Genomic DNA, 22,155 nt, shown 5'->3' with positions numbered 1-22,155 from the left:
TCACTTACACAACCAGAACTGAGTGTTATGTTGATCTAAGCCTGTTCAGGTTTATTTTGGATTGTGATCAGTAATTTGATTGGCCTAATCAATGAACGGAGTACTCAGAGTACAGAATCCATAAAATCTTAGGGTCCCTGGGACACTCTCCCTTTGGAATTATCTGGAACTTAATAATTTAAATTCCTGGAATTCAGAATACTGGCTTTGCCACTTCAGGAATAATTTTTCAAAAATATTTGCTGTCTTAAGCATCAACTTGTTACTACGAAATATATATTTACTTGGGAGCAACTTTTAGTGAGTTCCTTGCTGAACTCATACTCCTTGGTATGGATAGGAAAATAGGGTAAAAGTAACCCATATAAGATTGCAATTTTGCACATATTGTCCATTTAGTAAAAGCCAATCAACACAAGGGGACTTACTCCACAGTAGCAAGGGCACAGGTTCTTGATGAAGTATCTGGGACATACGGATGGAAATACGCTCAATCAAAGCAGTATTAGAAAACAGGACATCTATTTTCTGCTGGGACTCCCCTTTGATCCTGTGGCTTATTCTTCTGCCTGGGGTAGCAGGAGCTGCAGGGCTTAATAAAGCTCCACTTATTTATTTGCTAGACTTTCCAAGAGACTGCAGAAAATGCCTTCCTAAATGATGCCACTGGCTGAACCAAGAGCCCAAGGGGAAAACAGGGAAGTTGCAGTGAGCCTTGATTTCCACACCAGGAATAAAGAAATAAGAAAACTATTTAATGTTGCTCATGAAAAAGGGACATTTGAGTCAACAAAAAAATGGGTAGAGACACATTGGTTGAATCCAAGTTCATTTTTCAAAAGGAAAGATGGGAGGCATTTACCTCTGGGTGTTTGAAATTTAAGTAGATAATTACCCTTCTTCTGAAGCACTGCTTTATTATTATGGGTCAGTGAACCATTTACACATGGAGAATATCTTTCTATTTAACCTCTGGCAAAACTGTGCCTAACATTCTCTTTTCTTTTCTTTTCTTTTCTTTTCTTTTCTTTTCTTTTCTTTTCTTTTCTTTTCTTTTCTTTTCTTTTCTTTTCTTTTTTAAATGTCTTATAGAGTTCTGTCCTGATTGCTTTGGATCCTACTTGAGTATTAACACTCCAGAGCATTAACATCTCAGTTAGGACCAGAATTAATGCTCGCCCATTTCCAATGTTTTATTTATTTATTTATTTATTTATTTATTTATTTAGTTAGTTAGTTAGTTAGTTAGTTAGTTAGTTAGTTAGTTAGTTAACAGAAGCAGTATCAGACTTCATTTATTTGGGCTCCAAGATCACCGCAGACAGAGACTGCAGCCGTGAAATTAAAAGACGCTTGTTCCTTGGGAGGAAAGCTATGGCAAACCTAGACAGCAATTAAAAAGCAGAGACATCACCTTGCTGACAAAGATCTGCATAATCAAAGCTATGGTTTTTCCAGTAGTAATGTATGGCTGTGAGAGCTGGACCATAAAGAAGGCTGAGTGCCGAAGAATTGATCCCTCTGAACTGTGGTGTTGGAGAAGACTCTTAAGAGTCGCCTGGACTGCTAGGAGGTCAAACCGGTCAATCTTAAAGGAAATCAACCCTGACTGCTCATTCAAAGGATTGATAATGAAGCTCAAGCTCAGATACTTTGGTCACCTAATGCGAAGAGAGGACTCTTTGGAAAAGACCCTGATGCTGGGAAAGATTGAAGGCAAAAGGAGAAGAGGACGGCAGAGGATGAGATGGTTAGGTAGCATCACTGAAGCAATGAGCATGAAACTCAGCCGACTCAGGGAGGCAGTGAAGGACAGGAAGGCCTGGTGTGATATGGTTCATGGGGTCACAAAGACTCGGACATGACTTAACGACTGAACAACAACAATAACAACAACAATTTATTTATTTATTTATTTATTTATTTATTTATTATATTGCTTTTCGAGTTGCTCAAAGAAAATAAGAGTATAGCCGAAAAGTCCCTTGTTTCTTTTGGGAGCCAGGAACTTTTTCATGGGTCCACTCTATTCCTTTCCTGCACTTTTCCCCTGTTTTCTTTTGCACAAAAGACACACTGGAATAGATGTACTTTAAAGTACTATATCATTAAAAAGTATGCATTCGGAAATACGTTTTCCTCTTAAAATGCAAATGCCAAAATGCATTTTGATTTTTTGTATGGGCTGAACCAAGAACTGCATTGGAAAAGTAAGGAAGTTCAAAAGCCAGTGGATAATTAATTTCCAGTCAATTATTAATTAATTTCTGCTCTGATTTCACGGACATCCTTAGGAAACCAGGAAATATCTGAAGGATGTCAAAGTCTAGCAAAACTGATTGGTACCATTTTCTCCCATTTTTAAAGCTTCGTTATATCTTCAGTGCTTTCTGTAGGTTTCCATCTGTCAGGGGAAAATCCACGTTAAACACTGGAGACAGACACACCATAACATTAGCCACTTCAAAGTTCTAAAAGCTTTATTGAATTGTTAGTTTAACAAGCAATAATCATAACTCAGATAACTCAATCAATAACATACAGAATACTTACATAAAATCACATTGCAATGAAGACCAGTATGAGCAAGCTGTCAGGTAAGACAGCTTGGCCAAGTGGCCCCAACCCCCTAGTTGCAATCCCTTTTATCCTCAAAAACTGCAAACCACAATCATGACTCTTCAGGATTTGCAACTGAATCATAATTGTTCCCAGTGCTAATTTTACCACACTTCCCTGTTCCATTTGTCCTTGTCAAGTTCCCACCATCAGCAGTTTGCCTTGGCTTGCAAGTTTACTGATTTCCTGTTATTGCCCTAAAGGCCAGATTTAAGCTGGTTATGCTTTTATTGAATACAATTAAAACATCTATTTATATAAAAAACAGATTTGAGGCTACTAAAAGTTTTCCTCTCACACATCACACTCTCAGGGTTATAAGGGCATGAGAAAAGCAAGAGAGCCTTTTCAAAAATAAGGGTCTTTCTTTCTTTCTTTCTTTCTTTCTTTCTTTCTTTCTTTCTTTCTTTCTTTCTTTCTTTCTTTCTAAAAAAAAACCAATAGCGATACTTCTTCTTGTACATAGTTTGCCCTTTCTTCTAAGCTGTAATGGTCAGGCTTCAGGGTTACTAGGTTTAACCCAATTTAAAATGGCCAGGCCTGGGGATTCTTGTTAAATTGGATCAGACAAATAACATTGTTAAAGATTTCTGAAACTGGAGTGAAAAACACTGGAAAACCAGGGCCTATTTTAAGCAATAAAAAAGAAGGGTAAGAGGAGTTGATCCCATCTTTAGCTATGTCTGTAATCATTACTGAAATGCTGTATTGTACTTTTTACATATATCTGATACCTAATCTGTCCAACATAAAATGCAGGTGGTACAGACAGAAAATGGGTTTAATTGAGCCTCCCATTTCTTTGAAATATAAATTGTAAAGTGTAATTTGGGGGCCATCACATAGCAGATGTATTTTATATCTCAGACAGGTGAAGCAACGTGGCATCAATATTGGGTTTGCAACTAAAAAGCCCAACCCCTTTTCCTTAAGTGCAAATTAATTCTGGTATACATCATGTGCATCATGACATTCTTGTGCAAATTCATGTCTTTTGAGCAATGCTGTTGTGATGCATAAGGTGTCACTTGCTCCTCTTCGCCCTCCCTGCAGATGCCCATATCACCAGATCCACAGTGTTACCTTTCTCTGCGCACGTTTAATAAGTTTCTATTAATTTCAATGTGCATCCCACATTTCCGTTTCTGAGATAATGTTGGTTTTCTTTTAAACAGGGGAAACTATAGCATAAAACCAGCACCCACAGACATAGTGTAATGGTATGTGGGAAAGACCTTGGGAGATGAGACAAAGACATGCTGCCTCTGGTCAGATAAGAGACAGTATAGCCCCACAGCTGCATAATGAACAGGGCAAGAGGTTCAGAAGGGACCCACCCTAGTTTCTCAGGCTGTAAAGGAGATGACAAGAGAATTGTACTTTCAGACATGCAAGATTCTGTTAATGTAGCTTTACAATAAAGTAGAATTAGCTTATCTTGTCATGTTTCCTGTCTGGGAAGGCTGACCTCAATCTTGTAAGTCTGAAAGTACAATTCTCCTGATGTCGCTTTTACAGCCCAAGAAACTAAGGAGGGTCCCTTCTGAGCCTCTTGCCCCACCCACTATCCAGTTGCGGGCTATGCTGTCTCTTATCTGACCATTCCATAGGCAGCATCTCTTTGTCCCTTCTCCCAAGGTCTTTCCCATTACACATAACCCTATGATTTATAGGCTTATTGAAGGGAAACAAACATAAACATAGAGACGTAGCAATATTATAAATATGCTAGTGCTGCCTCCCAAGAGTAGGACTGAGAAATCTGGGTAGGGTCTGTGTGAGCCCATGTCCCTCAGGACTCTTAGCCCTAGCAAGAATAGGTTGAACATGTTGAACAGGTTGAACATAGGCATGACTTTCTTTTCCTGACCATGGTCAAAGGGGATGGTTACCTGCAAATGTATGTCGTTAATTTTTCAAGCACTCTATTCTATGTTGCACCAAAAGACTCACAGGCATATATTGGGGGGCACAGAAATCAAATAAATCAGTAAGATATCACCACTTTCTGCTCAGGGTTACAATAGTTTCCCAGTGCCACCACAGAAAATGCCAAGTATCTGCTAATTTAGAAATGTGGGGTGAAGAAACTTTAAACACTGGGACCTGCCTATATAAAAGGTCTGGCATCTTTGTTCTGCAGAAGGCAATCGTCTTTTCTGTTAAGGCTTGTTCTTGTCTGCAGTAAGGATCCTAAATTTGCCAAACTGGGCCTGGGAATCTTTTGCCAGGTTTAGCTGAAAGCTAAATTAAGGGCTCAATGTTTGGACTGAATTACCTTTCAGCCCAGGTGTGAAGTCTGATATAGGCCAACCTTGAAACAAGTTTGCACAGTTGATTTTTAGAGGCTTTTCATTATGCAAATACCATAGATTGCCTAGGGAAACCTTCTGCTACAAAGTGCTCTTCTCTTCAAAATGGTTTCCTAATGCAGTTCTATCCAAGTTATTTTGTCCAAACCCTTTACTAGCCCAGGTGAAGAACTATGTTCTGCTTTTGTTCTAATTTGAACTCTTCTCGGCTTTTTAGATATACTCAGGTGCTTCCTCTGAGCCACTGGGGAACTACTGCTGATATTGTCTTCTGAAAAGATACCATTTTGTGTGGTTAGAAATCCCATCTCCCTTTTCTTATTGCAAGCCACATACCTATATTTCTGATCATTATTAATATATGTAAAAGAGTCAAGAAATCTCAAGAGACCCTTCTTTTAATCCATGCTATTTAAGCAATGCCAATGGCAACCATTACATTTTGTATGTATTTTATTTATATCCATGTCTATCCCAGTCATTAGAACTCAAAGCAGCATATATATATCTGGACACAAACTTCTTAATATCAAACTACATGTTTTTGGAAGTATGTACATACAGTATGTAACTTTAGCAATGTTTTTAATTAGCAGGAAGCATGAGTGAGAGGAGAGGGATTCAGATGAGAACCACAGCAAGCAGAGACAGATTCATTTCTTCCCTTCCCTTCCCTTCCCTTCCCTATCATAATTATGAGAAATATTAATTAATGAGAATAGGATAGGGGCAGGGGGGCAGGGTTTCTTTTATACTTGTAGAAACTTGCATTTTTGAAACCTAAGTGCTCCATCAGATTATTGCCAGATTTGCAGAGGAAAGAGTTATCCACGATACTCCTGATCCAGATTGGGATCCCAGAATTATTTTTTTATAAAATCATAGCTATACCCTAATGGACTTTGCTCATTGTAAAAGCCATCACATAAGACTAAACCACATGTAGCTGGTTTACCCAACATGCTAAGATATTAAACAAACCTGTCTCAGATATGACTCTGCTCACTATGTACTTTATGTAATGTGTAGTTTGGCTCTTATTCTTCATTTTAGAACAGTCCTTGAGAAAGTGCATGCTGTTGTTAAGTGCTGACAGCATACATTTATACTGCTGCTATTAATTAAATTAATGTTGTGTTTTTTTAGACAAAAGTTTTTGGTGAGGTTATTTCTTGCAAGTACAATAGCAGCATGTGCCTTTACCCTTTTGGGTTGAATTTAATGTATTTCCACCAATTTATAAAAAAACAGGGCACAGGGCCAAAGATGTTACACACAGAGCATGCATGTCTACAGATAAGGGGTGTGTGCATGGCATGTATAGAATCTTCAATATTAGCAGGAACTTTAATCCTATACAACTGTGGTTTGTGTAGAATTATTAGACCAATCCTCCCTTATTATATGCATACTACATGTATCATGGCCTCCAGACTATGAAATACACTCCCCAAGGAGATATGTTTGGTTCTCACTCCCCCGATATTTAGAAAGAGGGTACGTACACCATCTTTCACCAAGCTCTGTATTGTCAATAGCTGGTTTTCAGCTTGGTTTTAATCGTATTAATTTTGTTTTATACCTCTCTGCTTTTCAACTGTTGTAAGCTGCCTAGAGTACTAGGAAAAAGAAAAACATCAAAGAAGGGTAAGACTTCAATCATAAATAAAATAAATGAATAAATGGTGTAGTGCATAATTCCTTTGCCTTTTTTCAGTGGAAAGAGGTCAAGATTGTAGTTGCTTTAAATACAAGCTACGGACCAAAGAAAGGTGGGGAGACGCAACTAAAACCCTCAATGATAATAATACAAAAATGCCACAAAGAGCAAGTTATTTTATAGGGAACAGCCTAGTCACGGCTTTGGAGTCAGGCAAACCACTAGAATGGTCTAAATCCTGGGAAGCAGATAGGGCAAAATAGTTGACATTTTGTCAGACAAATAAAGGTTGGTCTGCCTCTTTCTTCTACCTGACACTCTTTTGAATCTACAGCATGAGTCCCCCTCTGCCAGAACTCATTTCTCCACAAATTGCCATGGCATTGTGTTGTCTTTTTCAAGACAAGGAAGAGCTCTGTACATTTACAGGGATGTTGCCCTGGCCCCATGTGACCTCACCAGCGATGTTAAAGTCAGCGATTCAGACCTCCAGCTTTCTGTGCAGCTCAGCCATCACTAAAAAGCAGCACCAGTATTCAATATCCTTGGGCAACTGCCTGGGCCTCAGCAACTTAACAAGGCTTCTGGCTAATGTCAGCCCTCCCTCTTTAAGTCTAGATGCCACTGAAATCCCACCCAATTGTGCCCTGGGGCGGTGAGAAATTAAAGATTATTTACTTTTATTTATTTAATGTATTTATTGTGATATATACACTCCATCTACGGACAACCATACAAGAGCCAGTAAAAGAACATTATAATTTCAAGAATTAAAATAACTGTATGATATTATGATTCCTATGAGTTGGAAGTTGTGTTGTGTTCCAAATTGTAATGGGACAGTTTTGGGGGCTTGGGGGCTTTTATGCAACCTATGGATTGTCCATTCCTGCTATAATTGCAGGATTGTAGGATAATTCCATTATCCTACAGCTCACATTCCATGTTGTTCTATTTCTATCTTCTACCTTTCTCAGAGACATATGATCTTTCATGAGTGTCCTGTCCCTGCAGTATGAATCTTCATTATGGGAGGAAAGGGAGCAACAGAAGAAGTTATCAAGCTGACTTGACTCTGAGAAGCTGGGCCCAAGAACTAGAAGCAGAAAAGAATTATGCCTCACTTCTACTGCCTCATGTGCCTGTGGACTCTGATCTTGACCTAAAGTACGAACTACCTAGCCCACAAAAGGCATTGACACTGTTGACATTGCAGCAGAGAGGTTTCAGGTTATGTGGAGAGGCAGCTTGGGAGAGAAGGTCTACTCAAAATTAGGATGTTACTCCCAGTTGGCCTGGCTCCTCCACGTAGACCTGTTCAGCCTGGATAGTACTTGGTGAAGTTAGGAGCTTCCAGTATCAAGGACTCTGTCTGAGCATGGTCAGCCATAGGAATATGTTTTATGAGATGTTTGTGACAGTGTCTTGACTTTAAGTGATATGTGCTTGCCTGGAACTTGGATCTTTAATTTCTTCCTGTGTTACTTGCTCAAATTGTGCTACTGGTAAGAAACTTTTTATCTCAAACTTTGGATGAGATGGCCCTAAGGCATTGTCTATTAACCCCATTGGGAATGCTTCCACTGATATTTACTTTAAATTGTTAACTATTATATGTTAATAAGCCTGCAGGCCAGGGCAGTCACTCTAAACACATATTGTATGTTTTGTATTATCTTAAAGAGAGCATTTGCTAATTTGCATTTCAGCCTGTTATAATCTCTTTTGGCAGAATGTATACCATGCATTATAGAATGATTCTCAGCAAGAGACCTATCTGGATGGAGATCGAGGCTGTGTGCATCCTTTAGACTTCGTAGCTTTTTATTGTGTTTGAGTGGCTGGATTTATATTTCATTCCACACATAGAGAAGTGGCAAAACTTGTTCCAAGGCTTGCTGAGTGGTAGGCTTTCGATCCGTTTCTATGAATACATACGGAAGATATTGCTGAGCAGGGCAGATATCTGCTGGGGAATAAGTAGATAATATGGGTGGATCAGTATATTTCTCTATTTTATCCCTTTATATTATTTATTCATATACTATTTTGGCCTGCTCTCAGACTAATCTGCATTTTTTAAAAAGTCTGTACTTAAAGGTGTCTTGAATCTTTCTTTCCTCATAAAATACTCAATTTAAATATATTTCGTATCCAAATATGTTATCTAAATTAAGGGGGTGCAGCAGACTTAGGCAAAGTCCAGATCATGCGACAGATCACAAAAACTGGGGACAGATTTTAATTTTCTTGGAGTGGAGCACTTAGGTCTGAACTTTCCCCAGTCTAATTTTGGGTCTCCAAAGAGTTTCCTTCTGGATCTTCCTCCAGAACTCCTTCCTGGTGTAAAAGCTACTGTTAAAGCAGCCATACCAAAAAGCTTTTCTGTAGTCAAACATTTCTAGTGGTGAATGGATGGAGAGGACTATCAGGTTCAGGGAATAACAAGCTAACTTTGAATTCACAGTGATCCTTGCTTACAGTCCCTTCAGAAACAATCAGTGGCACATGCTCTGGATACAGAAGCTATGTCATTAATGGCAAGTGATAGCCAACTTTCTCAGAAAGAAAAAATTGTACCTTTTAAGAAATCAATTTTTGCAGACCACAAAACAAGATGAGTATGGCTCCTAGGGAAGAAATAAATAAACTGTATCTTGTTTTATTCCAAACAAAATTGCAGAACATGTTCATCTTCAAAATATAAACAGAGGCCAAGAGGATGAACTCATGGTGGGCTCATGGAAATTATTTGATTTATTTGAATAATCTAAGATGGCAGTTTCTTATCAAACTCGAAGTACTTTCTTTGCTTTGTCTCCTAATCTCCCTTGCTTCTTTTTGGTATTTCTAAGGGGAAAAAAGTCATTAAGATTAGTCAAATTATCCTAACATCAACAATCTTGGTATAGCAGCTTTGCACATGTTTACATGAGTACAAAAAGCAGGATTTAAACAGGGAGAGTGAGAATTAACCATTCCAGAGGAACTAAAGGAAATCAATATGAATCTCCAACAGATATCTGTGCGTGCTTCACTGATAAAGTTGAAGCTTTAAACCTCTACCAGAGAGACTTTATTTTACCACTTTTGCACAACTCATTGCTTAATGCCACCAGCCCCATAACCACACCAGATCAGATGGACATGGTCATGAAGGCCAAATCATTCTTATAAAAATACACCTTCACTTGGAGTGAAGGGGCATGCCTCAAATTGGAATCTATAGACAAATGAGGAAAATGAAGAATCAACGAGAACAACAAGGTCACAATAAAAACTAGGAGAGAAAGGTGATTAGAAGAACTGGGTGGACAACCCACAGCCCTGTGGCTACAAACAATTCTTAAAGCTCTTTGCAAGTGATCATTTTTAACCTCTGGTAAAAGTGATCTGACATTCAGTTATGTGGCAGAAGAGTGTGAAAGAAAGAGAACAAGAGAAGAAAACAAGTATCTGAAAAGAAAAAGGAGTGTGAGAAAAGGAAAATTAATAAATGCAGTTCTGTCCCCATAGATGGCTTCCTATGCAACCCATCATTGGCACATGGACCTCAGCAGATAATCCCCTAAGCAATATGACCTTTGGCACAAAAATGACAGCAACTCAGGGGTAGTGTATGGCAATGAATTGAAAATCCAGGCAAGTGATCAAGGGACCACACTTTTTACAAAGACGTTCAAATATGTTGCCTGTTGAGTATCTGTCCAATAACTTGACTCTAGAATCTCAGTGTGTTTATAGACAGACTAAGCATGAATTTAGGCCTCAGAGACAAGAAATCAAAGCCACAGCACATCTTATTAACAAATATCATAGAAGCAATTCCTATTCTGTGCAGGAGATGTGAGTGCCTTACTTTTTGCCATACTCATCATGCAATCAAGCCATGCAAGTCAGAGCCAGTGAATCAATACATTAAATTCTTAGAGCCCCATGAGAAAAAAATCCAAAGATACAGCATTGTACAACCAGCAGTCAAAAGCAAACTGAGTATTTGGAGCCCCTTTTGAACGCTTCATTTTTACACTAAACATCTACAACAAGGGAAAATAAATATGGTGTCCTTTCATCCATCTTTTCATCTTAGGGAGAACAGGGGATGGGGGAATCAAGGTTTTAAAATAACTCCTTCCAATAATAAGTTAGTTTTATCTCTTTCTATCATTAGTCCAGGCCTATGGTGAGGTTCAGTCTATTTTTTTTGTTTGTTCCATCAATCTTTCTCCCCTGTAGCAAAATTATTTTTATATGTAGCTAGTTGGGGACTATCCAAACCTTCTGCACTCTCAATCCTGGTTTCAAGCAGAGGCAGCTATTTTGAGGTCCAAGTTAATTTTCACCTCTAAGTAACTAGGAAGAAATGTCAGGAGACTTCAGGCCTATTCAAATAGTCAGGTTCTAGGGGAAAAACGCAATCTAGCTATCCCCTCAGTCTTGGAATAAAAATACAATCTAAACTTCATAGAGATTTGGAGGGTCACTTTGTTTTGATGAAGTTTAAATTGAAGCACCACCACAAAGCACCTTATTGATAGGGAGCAGCAGTACATCATGTGGTGTTCACATGGACCCCATACCACTTTGATCCAATCTGATCCACAGAAAAGCTTCTTCACAGGCAAAATATCATGTTGAGTCAGATCACTGTCAATCTGCACATCCCTACAATCACTTCAGATCATGGTTGGCTGGACTTTTAAATCATGTTCATGGGAGAAAAGGGAAAGATTGCCATGTTGCACATAAGCATTCACTGGCCTCATATCAGGGATGGCTCCACCAGTGCCCCTTTGTGCCCTCCTGAGTCCTCAAGACTGTGTGCTTCCCCATTTTGTTGTTTTGGGTTAGATTAGGAGAGATTAAAGGGGCAAATATATCTGCTTAAAGGACAAGGACTGATATTGGGTTATGTTGATTTAGTCTTTGCTCACACTGTGGTTCCAATGCAGATGGTGCATATTCCCCCCTCAAGTCCCTGTGAAAGACATCGGATGATGAAGACACTGCTGCAATGTGACAAGAAGCCGTGGAACTTCAATCTGAATTAGAACGATAGTGGAAGAAGCATTAAAGACTCCTCCCCTGGCCATGCTAAGGCCCTGATCCAGAGTGGGCTGTTTCATGCTGGAAGCTCATGTGATGATGGGGAAAGCTGCAAATAAGGTTAGTTGGAATTACTCCCAGTTTCGTGACATAAAAGCAAAGTTTGCTTTTAACTGCCTCCAAATCAAGCAGAAACCCAAAAGACCCAGGCCAAAGACAAGGTGCCATGCAATGCACAGGCTTTCCTTTTCCAGTCTGGTTCTTCCATCTGTTTAAAAAACTACTGCCATTTTTTAATCACTTTTTTATCAGTAGAGAGAGCTGTTACGCTGTAAAAAGAACCTGTGTCATAATTGCTTTCTACTGATAAAGAAAAAAGCTGCAGCTGTTTGAAAGGGGTGGTTTTCTATTACAGAGTTATAATGACAACAAAAACAACAACAATAACAATAATAATAAGAGCAGAAAGGTTGAAGAAAGAGACAGAGGAGCTAATTCTGGCTGCATAAGACCAAGCCTTAAGAACAATGCATATAAAGCCAGAATTGAAAGACAGCAACAGACAGCAAATCCTCCCTCTGCAAAGAAGCTAAAGAAACAGTGGACCACCTAGTTATCTGCTGCTAGAAGATAGCACAGACTGACTACAAACAACAGCACGACAAAGTAGCAACAATGGTGCACTGAGATATCTGCAAGAAATACCATTTGCCTACAAGCAAGAACTGGTGGGATCACAAAACACACAAAGTAATAGAAAATGAAGAAGCTAAAGTACTCTGGGACTTTAGAATTCGAACAGACAAGCACCTGCCACACAACACCCCAGACTTAACAATTGTTGATAAGAAAGACAAAAAAGTCTGGCTAGTGGACATGGCAATACCTGGAGACAGCTGAATAGAAGAGAAAGAACTGGAGAAAATCACAAAATACAAAGACCTGCAAATAGAAATAGAATGACTGTGACAAAAGAAAGCAAAGATAGTACCGGTAGTAATAGGTCCCTTGGGTGCAATCCCAAATCTTCTGGAGCACCACTTGAACACCATCAGCATTGACAAAAATCATCATCGGTCAATTGCAAAAGACAGCTTTACTTGGAACAACTTAGATCCTGTGAAGATACTTTTAACACCACCGATCAAGAACATCTGCCTATCCCAGGTCCTTGGGAAGGACTTGATAGGTAGTCAAAAATGCCAAATCTGGTCTAAACATCTGGCTGACTATATGACCAACAATAATACACCCCCACCCACTTTTTGAGCATGGCATTTGACATGACACAGGACACAATGCGACCCTTAAAGCATCAGAAGCCTGTCAGATGAGCATGCATGACTTTATTTTATTTATTTACTAAATTTGTCCCTGCCGATCTCCCCCCAATGGCGGACTCTGGGTGGGGACAAATTTTATCTGGTGAATTGCTTGTTTTCTTGGATATTCAAATTGCCTCCTTGTACTTTCAGTACTCTATTATAGAATCATTCCTTGTCCTTGGATCTTGTAAAATTCCTTGGTGGTTTTGTTTAATTTATGAGAAACAATGGGCAAAATTCTTGGCTAAGGTAGTGAAACTGACTCCAAAGGTAGCCTGAAAATGCCAGTGCCAATGAAACAGTGGAATGGGAGGAGAAACCATTTTTATTTCATTCCGACACTATTGTTGCGTGCTCTGGCAGCTAAGCATTGGATACTGTTCCAGAATGGTGCCTGAAACCTGGCTGTTAACAAAGTAAGCAAAGCATTCTCAAGCATCAGGTTTTATGAGGTGTGAATCATAAAAATGTGAAGATTATGTTGACGTTTACTGATCCCCTGAGTCAAAGAAATTAGACATTTATTTTACAGATATGTGCAACCGGCTGCTTTTTCACGTTCCTGCATTCCTTCCCACCAAAAGAACATTTTATCTTTCAACTAACATTGCCTAACCTGGTGCCTGCTAGATGTTTTGGGATGAAGTATTCTGGGAATTGAAGTCCTCACACATCCGAATGCTTCATCATCTTGGGGAAGATTGCTTTAGATCAGGATTCTCCAAAGTGGTCAATATTGACTCCAAGGGTTGATGTGGTTATCCAAGGGGCTGTTGTTGTTGTTCGTAGTACTATTAGTTAAAGTAGTATTTATTAAATTATTTTCATGTAATAAATATTTGGGGGTCGATGAACAATCTGAAAACTTCATAAAGGGGTGGATGAGGTGAAGAGTTTGGGGATCCCTGCTTTAGATTATGCGAGGTGTTATCCCATCTTGGTTTTCATCCTTGATTCCAGATATGGGTTTCTGAGAAGTTAAAACTTCTCCCCTTGTGTAGGATAGCAAGGCACTTTACTTAATCAACCTGATTTAAAACACACACACACACAAACACCTCCTTTCTAGATATTCCAATTAAATACTGTTGATAGCTCCTACTGAAGTAACTGAAGAAACTGGGGACGAGGTAGCTGAAGTTCTCTAAATTCCTTACCGGAGCTGCTAATAGGAAATATAAGGGGAATCTGCAATAAAAGATGGGAATATAAGCTCACCCTGCTAACAGAAATGGTTCTGTCCAGCTATTCTGAAGAGGTCAAGCAAGCCAATTCATTACCCTCCTGGGCATTTCCCCTTTTTTTCTTTTACCACAAACCCTGGAACCATTTGGTTCTTTTTGCTTTGTTTCCAATTTTGTATTATACTTTCGCTACTCCAGAGTTATATCAAGCAAGATTGGAGTCATGGTAACTACCAAATCCCACATTTTTTCTCTCTGCTATGTTAGCTTGAAGCAGGATGAACTGTTCTGAAGAACTCAAAAGCTTGCTCACTGTTTTGTGACATTCTGACTGATCCTAATAAAGATATTACTGGATTGTGGGTTGTTTTAATGCTTGACTTCAGCATCATTTGATTTTATGTTATGAAACTAAGACTAACTCCAATTAACCTTATTTTCAGGTTTCCCCATCATCACATGAACTTCCAGTATGAAATATCCCAGTCTGGATCAGATCCTTAGCATGGCCAGGGGAGGAGTCTTTAACCCTTGCTTCTACTACAGTTCCAATTCAGATTGGGGCTCCACAGCTTCTTGTTGCATTGCAATCCTCCTCCTCCTCCTCCTCCTCCTCCTCCTCCTCCTCCTCCTCCTCCTCCTCCTCCTCCTCCTCCTCTCTTTCACAGGGACTTGAGGGGGGAATATACATAATCTGCATTAGAACTGCCATGCAAGCAAAGACTAAACTGGCATTTCCCAATATCAGTTCGCATCCTTATAGTGGTAGGTGTGCCCTAATGATTTGATGGTGCAGGAACATCCTTCATAGTTAACACTATGCATTTTGTAGCTTGGCCCTTAATTTCTTTCTATAAATCACATAAATGAAAGAACAAAATGAAAATAGTTCTCCTTGGTTCCAAATAATTTATTGTAGAAAAGGCTACGACTTTTTAACGTGCAACAGTTATAGGCTACTGCAAGGGGAAGTCACAGGGTGCTGCAGTAAGAACGAAATGGAACGTAATTTGCAGCAGATAGAATCCTTGACAAGCACCCAGAAAGCAGTGACAGTCTATTCTGCCATGTCTGTACCAAGGGATTATGATAACCAATACAATAATCTATTGAATCAACTTTCACTCCACACAGACCAGCACAAGTGCTGGAGAAATTGAAACATCTGCCTAGCTTCTAAAATAATGATTACTACCCTGCTAGTAAATTATTCAAAAGCACTCCTCTGTGGACATCTTAGTTTGATATTGTATTTCATACCAGATTTGACACCTTATAAACTCGTTATTTCTCATTTATGACCATTTTCAGGAAGTAGCTGTCAGAGGTAGACAAACCTTAAGATAAAGCTGCACTGAAATGGAAAGGAAGGATTGCTAGCTGATCCTGAAAATAAACTGCTGGACTGTCTTAGAGACATCCTCTTTCCAAAATTTTATGTTCTCTGCATAAAGCGACTATTTTTTGTCAGATTCCAGTTGATAGTCCACAGGGTTCTAGTAAGGAAGAAGAAAAAGGAAAGTAGACCTTCAATTCTAAAATCTGCTCAGCCCCATTTTTAAATATACTTTCTAAATATTATTTTTTGTTCGAGTCCAGCCTTCGCGTTAGCAGGGTGAGCTCCTGTTTCCTCCCCAGTTCCTGTAAACCCAACAGTTCGAAAACTCATGTGAGTAAATAAATGGGTACTCTCACTCCGGTAGGAGGAAAAATGCTGGCGGCGCCTTGCAAAAAGGAGTCGGGAGCAGTTGCCGGTAAGCGCGAAAAAACTGTGTGCGCCCGAAAAGGGCGTGAAGCAATGGAAACCCCGCCTCCTGCACTCTCCAGCTGGGCTCTGCTCTAGGAAGGAGGCTCTGGCAAACCACTTCCGAAACACCTTGCCTTGAGTCGGTAACGACTGAGCGCAGATTAAAAAAAAAAAAAAAATTAAATATACTTAAGAGTACTCTGCAAAATAAAATAGGAGAAGAAGCATCAACATAACTTCAACTGGAACATCTGAGGATGCATTTTTTGCCTGTGCAAAACTAGACACCTCTACATCAGAGACAGTTTGGGTCCAGCACTTATCTTTAAGAATCTCCTTATCTTCCTTATCCTGTTAAATTATTACTGGGCAACAGTTCTCCCATGACCATCAAAGGCTGCTTGCTGAGAAACGTTGATGTGCTGCTCCACACTGAGGTCATCAGAAAGCTGACCTCACAGTGACTGCTGAAGCAGAGCAGTTTCTTATCCTTCCACATGAATGCATTGCTGTTGTCATTTGTTCAGCCTTCTCTGGATTAAGCCACCAGATTTGGGTCACCAAAATGACCTGGTCCCCTGCCAATAAATGGCTAAACTTCTTATTATAAAACCAGTCCTTTGTAACTGACCAACACCTGGGGTCTACTGAAATAAAATACACTCCTTGAGCAAGTTCTCATTGAACTTCTAGACTTTAAATTTCACAAAGAAGTCGATGTGTTAGTGATCTTTGCCTGGGGCAAGAAAGACACTTTTTTAAAATTAATTCTCCCTAGACTCTGCATGATCATAGCAGACAGCTTTGGGCCATTTAAGGCAAGGATAGTATAATTCTTCCTCCATAGAGCATTCTGTTGAATGGAGAGAATACCCAAAATGCAGCAGACAGATGTAAACATTGTCAGTGTTTTCAAGAAACAAGTTTATTCATCTTTTGCAAAACTTAAAAAAGTCTTACTCCCTGGCTTATCAGCATTCAAGAACACTAAAGATAATGTAAGTCATTTTTTCATATGTTATTAAAATGTGGACTTGTTAAAGATATAAAATAAAGTTCCAATTCCCATCTGAAGCCAGTTCTGAGAAACAGATGGAGTATCTTAGTTTTACAACTCTCCTGGGAGAGTAAGCTACAGAGCCCTTGTATTGGATAAGATCTGTTGTTCTAACTCTAGTGGACGGGCTGTTGCTATTTTACAGTAATCTGTATTTATTTTGTGGAAGCTGCTGGACACTGAGCATTTTGAAAGATTGTTGATTTTTATTTGCCTATGTTCAAATCTAATTGAGTTTATTGTATCAATTGGATTTTACCTTATGATATTGAGGAACAAATTGATTTTAGGTGTTGCATTGAAGAACAAATTGATTTTAGCTGTTGCATTGAGAAACAAATTGATTTTAATTGTATTTTGTTTGCAGACATTGTAGCTTATATTGTATGTCTTTTAATGTGCTTAGATATAGGCATGAAATAAAGTTTATTATTTGTTTATTTATTTAATTTGTATGGGCGCCCATCTCACCAAGTGACTCTGGGCGGTGAACAACACTTAAAAAATAAATAATACAAACATTAAAATACATAGCAGCCAAGAATAAAACACCCATCATAATGACCAAATCAAGCATGAAATGGGTCCCTGCATACATTTGGGGCCTCAGGCCCAGGCCCAGAGCCAGGTCTTTAAGGACTTACGAAAAGCCAGCAGGGTTGGGGCCTTCCTGATCTCCGGAGGGAGAAGGTTCCATAAGGCGGGTGCTACAGCAGAAAAGGCATATCTTCTAGGCCCCACCAACCGGCATTCCTTAGCTGAGGGACCCAAGGCATGCCAATCCTGCCTGACTGGATCAGGAAGAAACAACCGGGAAGAAATGGTCTCTCAAATAACCCGGTCCCAAGCCATAAAAGGCTTTAAAGGTGACACTCAGCATCTTAAATTGCACCTGGAAGCACACTGGAAACTAATGTAGTTCACGGAGTAGAGGTGTTACATGTGCCAAATAACTGGCACCATTTGCTACCCATGTTGCCACATTCTGCACCAGTTGAAGCTTCTGAATGCTCTTCAAGGGAAGTTCTATGTAGAGCTCATTGCTGTGGTCCAGACAGGAGGTCATGAGGGCATGAGTGACAGTGAGCAGGGGGTCCTGCTCTATGAATGGGCACAACTGGTGCATAACCCAAAGGTGTGCAAAGGCCTTTTTTGAGCAGAAGCTGTGAGTCTAAGGGGACCCACAGATGTGTACTCTTGGGATGAGTGCCACCTCATCCAAGACCAACGATGGAAAGTCCCTGGCACCAGAAGGTCCAAACACCTAAAGCCACTCAGTCTTGCTTGGGTTGTGCTGAAGCCTGTTGTGCCCCATCCAGGTCCCCACAGCCTCCAGACACTGGGACAGGACATCCACAGCATCACTCAGGCAGTCTGGGGTGGAGATATAAAGCTGAGTATCATCAGCATACTGGTGATACCTTACCCCAAACTGCTGGATGACCTCACCCAGTGACTTCATTTAGCTGTTAAACAGGAGGGGAGAAAGAACCAAGCCCTGAGGCACCTCCAAATGTAGGGGGCATGGATTGGACCTCTCCTCTCATATTAACACTGACTGGAACCAGCCTCAGAGGAAAGAGGAGAACCAGCACAGCACCATGCCACCCACCCCCAACTCCCACAGCTGGGCCAGAAGGATACCATGATCGATAAGTATTGAAAGCTGCTGAGAGGTCAAGAAGAGCTAGGATGGATGCAATACCCCCATCCCGCTCCCACCAGAGGTCATCTAAGAGCACGACTAATGCTATCTCTGTCCCATACCCTGGCCTGAATTCTGACTGAAGGAGGTCCAGATAATCTGTTTCATCTAGAGTTTTTGAAGCTGCAGCACTTGGAAACTGGATGAAAATTGTCCAGATTGGTTGGATCAAGACATGGCCCTTTGAGAAGGGGGTGCACCACCACCTCCTTAAGAGCCAGTGGAACCACCCTCTCCTTCATGGAAGAATTAGCCACCACCCAGACCCAATCACAAGTCCCCTCCCGGGCAGCCTTGACCAGTCAGGAAGGGCAGGGATCTAATGCAGAGATGGCCAAACTAATAGCAACAAGAGCCCTGTCCAGTTACTACTAATGTCCTCATTTTTGCTCTTGTTCTTCCCTTCTGAGAAGGCAAACTTAAATCCAGGACTAGTCCTTTGCTATTCGCTTCTGTTGGTACCTTTGCTTTGTCTCTGGGGATTCCAGAATTAAGGCCAGTTTATTTTTGTTCTGTGTCCTTTTTGTACATATGTACTCATAAGTCCATTCTGCCCCATTTCTGCATTAGTTTTCTTTCTATAAAAATCTCCATAAAACTTTACAATAAATGTATTTTCCTTGAAAATTCAGGTTTTGAGGCACACCTTTCAACATGCATTTTAAAAGCAGTTGGATGCAGTGAGATATGGCTTTTTAAGCCAAAGACTATATCACAACATTCAGAGAAGTGTGAAATCTGTTGAATAGCTATATTTCAATCCAGAAAGTGCAGATCAGATAAGTTCTTACTGAAAGTCACAAAGATTAAATTTTTCAGATGTACCTATTCAAGGCTAGGATTTGCAAGGAGAAGGAAGAAATTGAAAATGCCAGAATTATTCTCCCACACGAGTCTGGTCATGTTATTTATTTCCTTTGCAGTGGGATGCTTATTGGAGTCACATGCTTTCATGTGCCTTTGCATCAACTCAGACACATTTGACTAAGGGACCACATCCAAGGCCTTGAATGAGCCCTGGCCCACAAGCCCCCTCATTAATGGAACAGACTTATCTGCCAATTATTTATTCACATATTCACAACTTTTTTTTATTCTCATCATTTGCATGCTACCTCCCATCCCCCGCCCAAGAAAATTTTCTGGGCAAGTTACAATAAATAAACATCAAATTTAAATAGAAAATATCAAAGTGCTCCCTCAAAAGGCGACATAAAATACTATAATAAAACAGACATATACCCCATTGAACTCGCTGATTTTAAAACTGAGAGACACAGAACACTAATCATTTAACAGACCTGGGTGAACAGAATGTCTTGATCTGGGACTAGCCCCCTCTCCCCTCCCTGCTCCCAGGGATAGTAGACCCCTCTGGCAAGGTGACCCTCTAACAGTGATGCCACTACTGAAAATTAACTTTTAAGCAGTTACTTTTCTCAGTTGCATCAGAGTGCAGAACTAGAATGAAGAGGTGGAAATTACAAGGAAAAAGAATTAGCAGTGGGGGAAAAAAATATTCTAACTTGTAAGAGCTGTTCCACAGTGGAACAAATGGCCTTGAGATCTGATGGGCTTCCCTTTGTTTGAAGTCTTTTAAGAAAGGCTGGAGAGCCACCTAGTTTGGATGCTAAAGTTGACTACTGGTGCTTCTACTTAACAGAGGTTGAACTAGGTGGATTCCAAGCTCCTTTCCAGGGTTTAATAGCTTAGGGAAAAACTTCTGGTAGACTAGTTTTCATTACACTTCAGTTCTGGATGATTAAGAGGGTATCAGTATTCAGGCAATGAGCCTTATGTTCCCTTTGATTTGGAAATATAATGAAAGCAATTTTGGATCAAGTTCTTAAGTCTGAGAAATATATCAACCAAACAAACACTGACTCACATTCAGACATTCCTTCTTATCTGTTTGATGGCTGCACACTTCCTGCTTCGACTCCCGAGATTCCCTCCCCAGTCTCAAGAACTCAAGACATCATACAAGAGGAGTTCTAAAGTATATCATCACTGCTGCTGGTTTGTTTGTTGGTCTAAAGTTTAGAGGTGATATAAAAGACTGAGTCTGATTTGCAATATTGTATCCCAACAGCAGTGAAAGTCTTGGACTAGTAAATAAAATCTACGCATTTTTCCTTCATCCTTCCACTCTCCATATAGCAAACCGAGAAGAGCTGCTTGGAATAAAAAGGCTGCCTTGAAGAAATGGAGAAGTTGTTTCATGCCTTCATCTTTGTTCACAAAATAGACAAAATCACTCACTTAAAAGCATTAGTGTTTTCAAAAGAAAATGAGTGTTTTGTTGTGTTTTTAACACATTTTCCCAAAGCAAGAGAAGCAAAAAAGAGAAAAAAGAAGAGAAAAAAAATGACTCCAAAATCTTCTGTAATAGAATAAGCTAATCAGGTAGACTCTGGAAGCAAAGAAGAGAGTAAAACTTCAGAGATAAACTTTCTGAATGTGTCAAAACCAGCCTTTCCCCAGAAAGAAGAAAGTGATTTGTATGCAAATAAAACCTAATATTTGCCACCAAACCTGAAGGAATACAATTCTAGAACGCATTTAAAGTTTGTCATCGCGCCCTTAAAAATGAAATCCCAGCATTGGGTCTGTCATCATGTCCTTTGAAGGAGAGAAACACACACCAGCAGCTGATCCCCATAAATAAGAAGCTGACAGCTCATAGAAGGTAAACCTTTGGCATCTTATCAGCCTGAAAATAAAATATCACCTGTTACAGGAGACCAAAAGGGATGTTTCCTAAGGATCCAGTGTTATTCAGTTGCTCTACAAAGAAAAAAGAGGATTATGTAGGTACACATATGAAGTGTTAGCAGAGTAAAAGTCTGAGTAGACTAAATTCAATGAGAGAAGAACTTGGCCAACTTTACTTGATTTCAAAAGTTAAAAAAGATTGAAGACAAGACATAATAGATGTGCAGACTGTACACCCCAGGGAAAAAAAAAATAAAAAAGCAAACTTCCTCCAGCCAGTTGCTAGGATACATGTAAAGAGAGAAGCCAATTAGGTCTAGACCTTGAGTGAGTCCCCCTGCTAATATACTATGTGGCGCAAAAGAGAAATTAACCCCAGCATGATCTGCTATTGTCATTACAATATGAAGCATTCAGTTTATTACATGTATCATTAATCAAGACTGAATTCAGCATTTGTTTGCTAATAGAAGTTAAAGCAGGCCTGATCAAAGGCCATTTTCTCTTCATTTCTTTTTGATGATGAATCTGGATGACAACTTTTCTAGTTTTGTCCTGTTAGAAAACATGAATCAAAGAGTGATGATGTTCAGAATTTAGAATTACAGGTAGTCCTTGATTTACGATCATTTGCTTAGCGACTGTTATGACTGCACTAAAAAACCAGTCCTCGCACTTACAAATGTTGCAGCAGCCCACGGTCATGTGATCTGGGCACTTGGCATTTGGCTTGCACTTATGACTGTTGCAGCATCCTCATGGTTACATGATCAAAATTTGGGCGC

At 39.8% G+C, this 22,155-nt stretch overlaps 1 protein-coding gene across 10 annotated transcripts in view; it reads right to left on the bottom strand.

Moving 5' to 3' along the window:
- FHIT (fragile histidine triad diadenosine triphosphatase) overlaps positions 1–22,155 on the bottom strand; it is a 1,182,997-nt gene that overhangs the window by 235,950 nt on the left and 924,892 nt on the right. The gene's annotated exons all lie outside the window — the stretch shown is intronic.

This window comes from Python bivittatus, unplaced genomic scaffold (genome assembly GCF_059951505.1).
Source record: "Python bivittatus isolate LINGU-HERP-01145 unplaced genomic scaffold, Pbiv_v1 ctg000080_np1212, whole genome shotgun sequence".
Taxonomy (NCBI): Eukaryota; Metazoa; Chordata; class Lepidosauria; order Squamata; family Pythonidae; genus Python; species Python bivittatus.
Note: the sequence above shows the minus strand (reverse complement) of the source record. Positions and strands in the feature narration are given on the sequence as shown.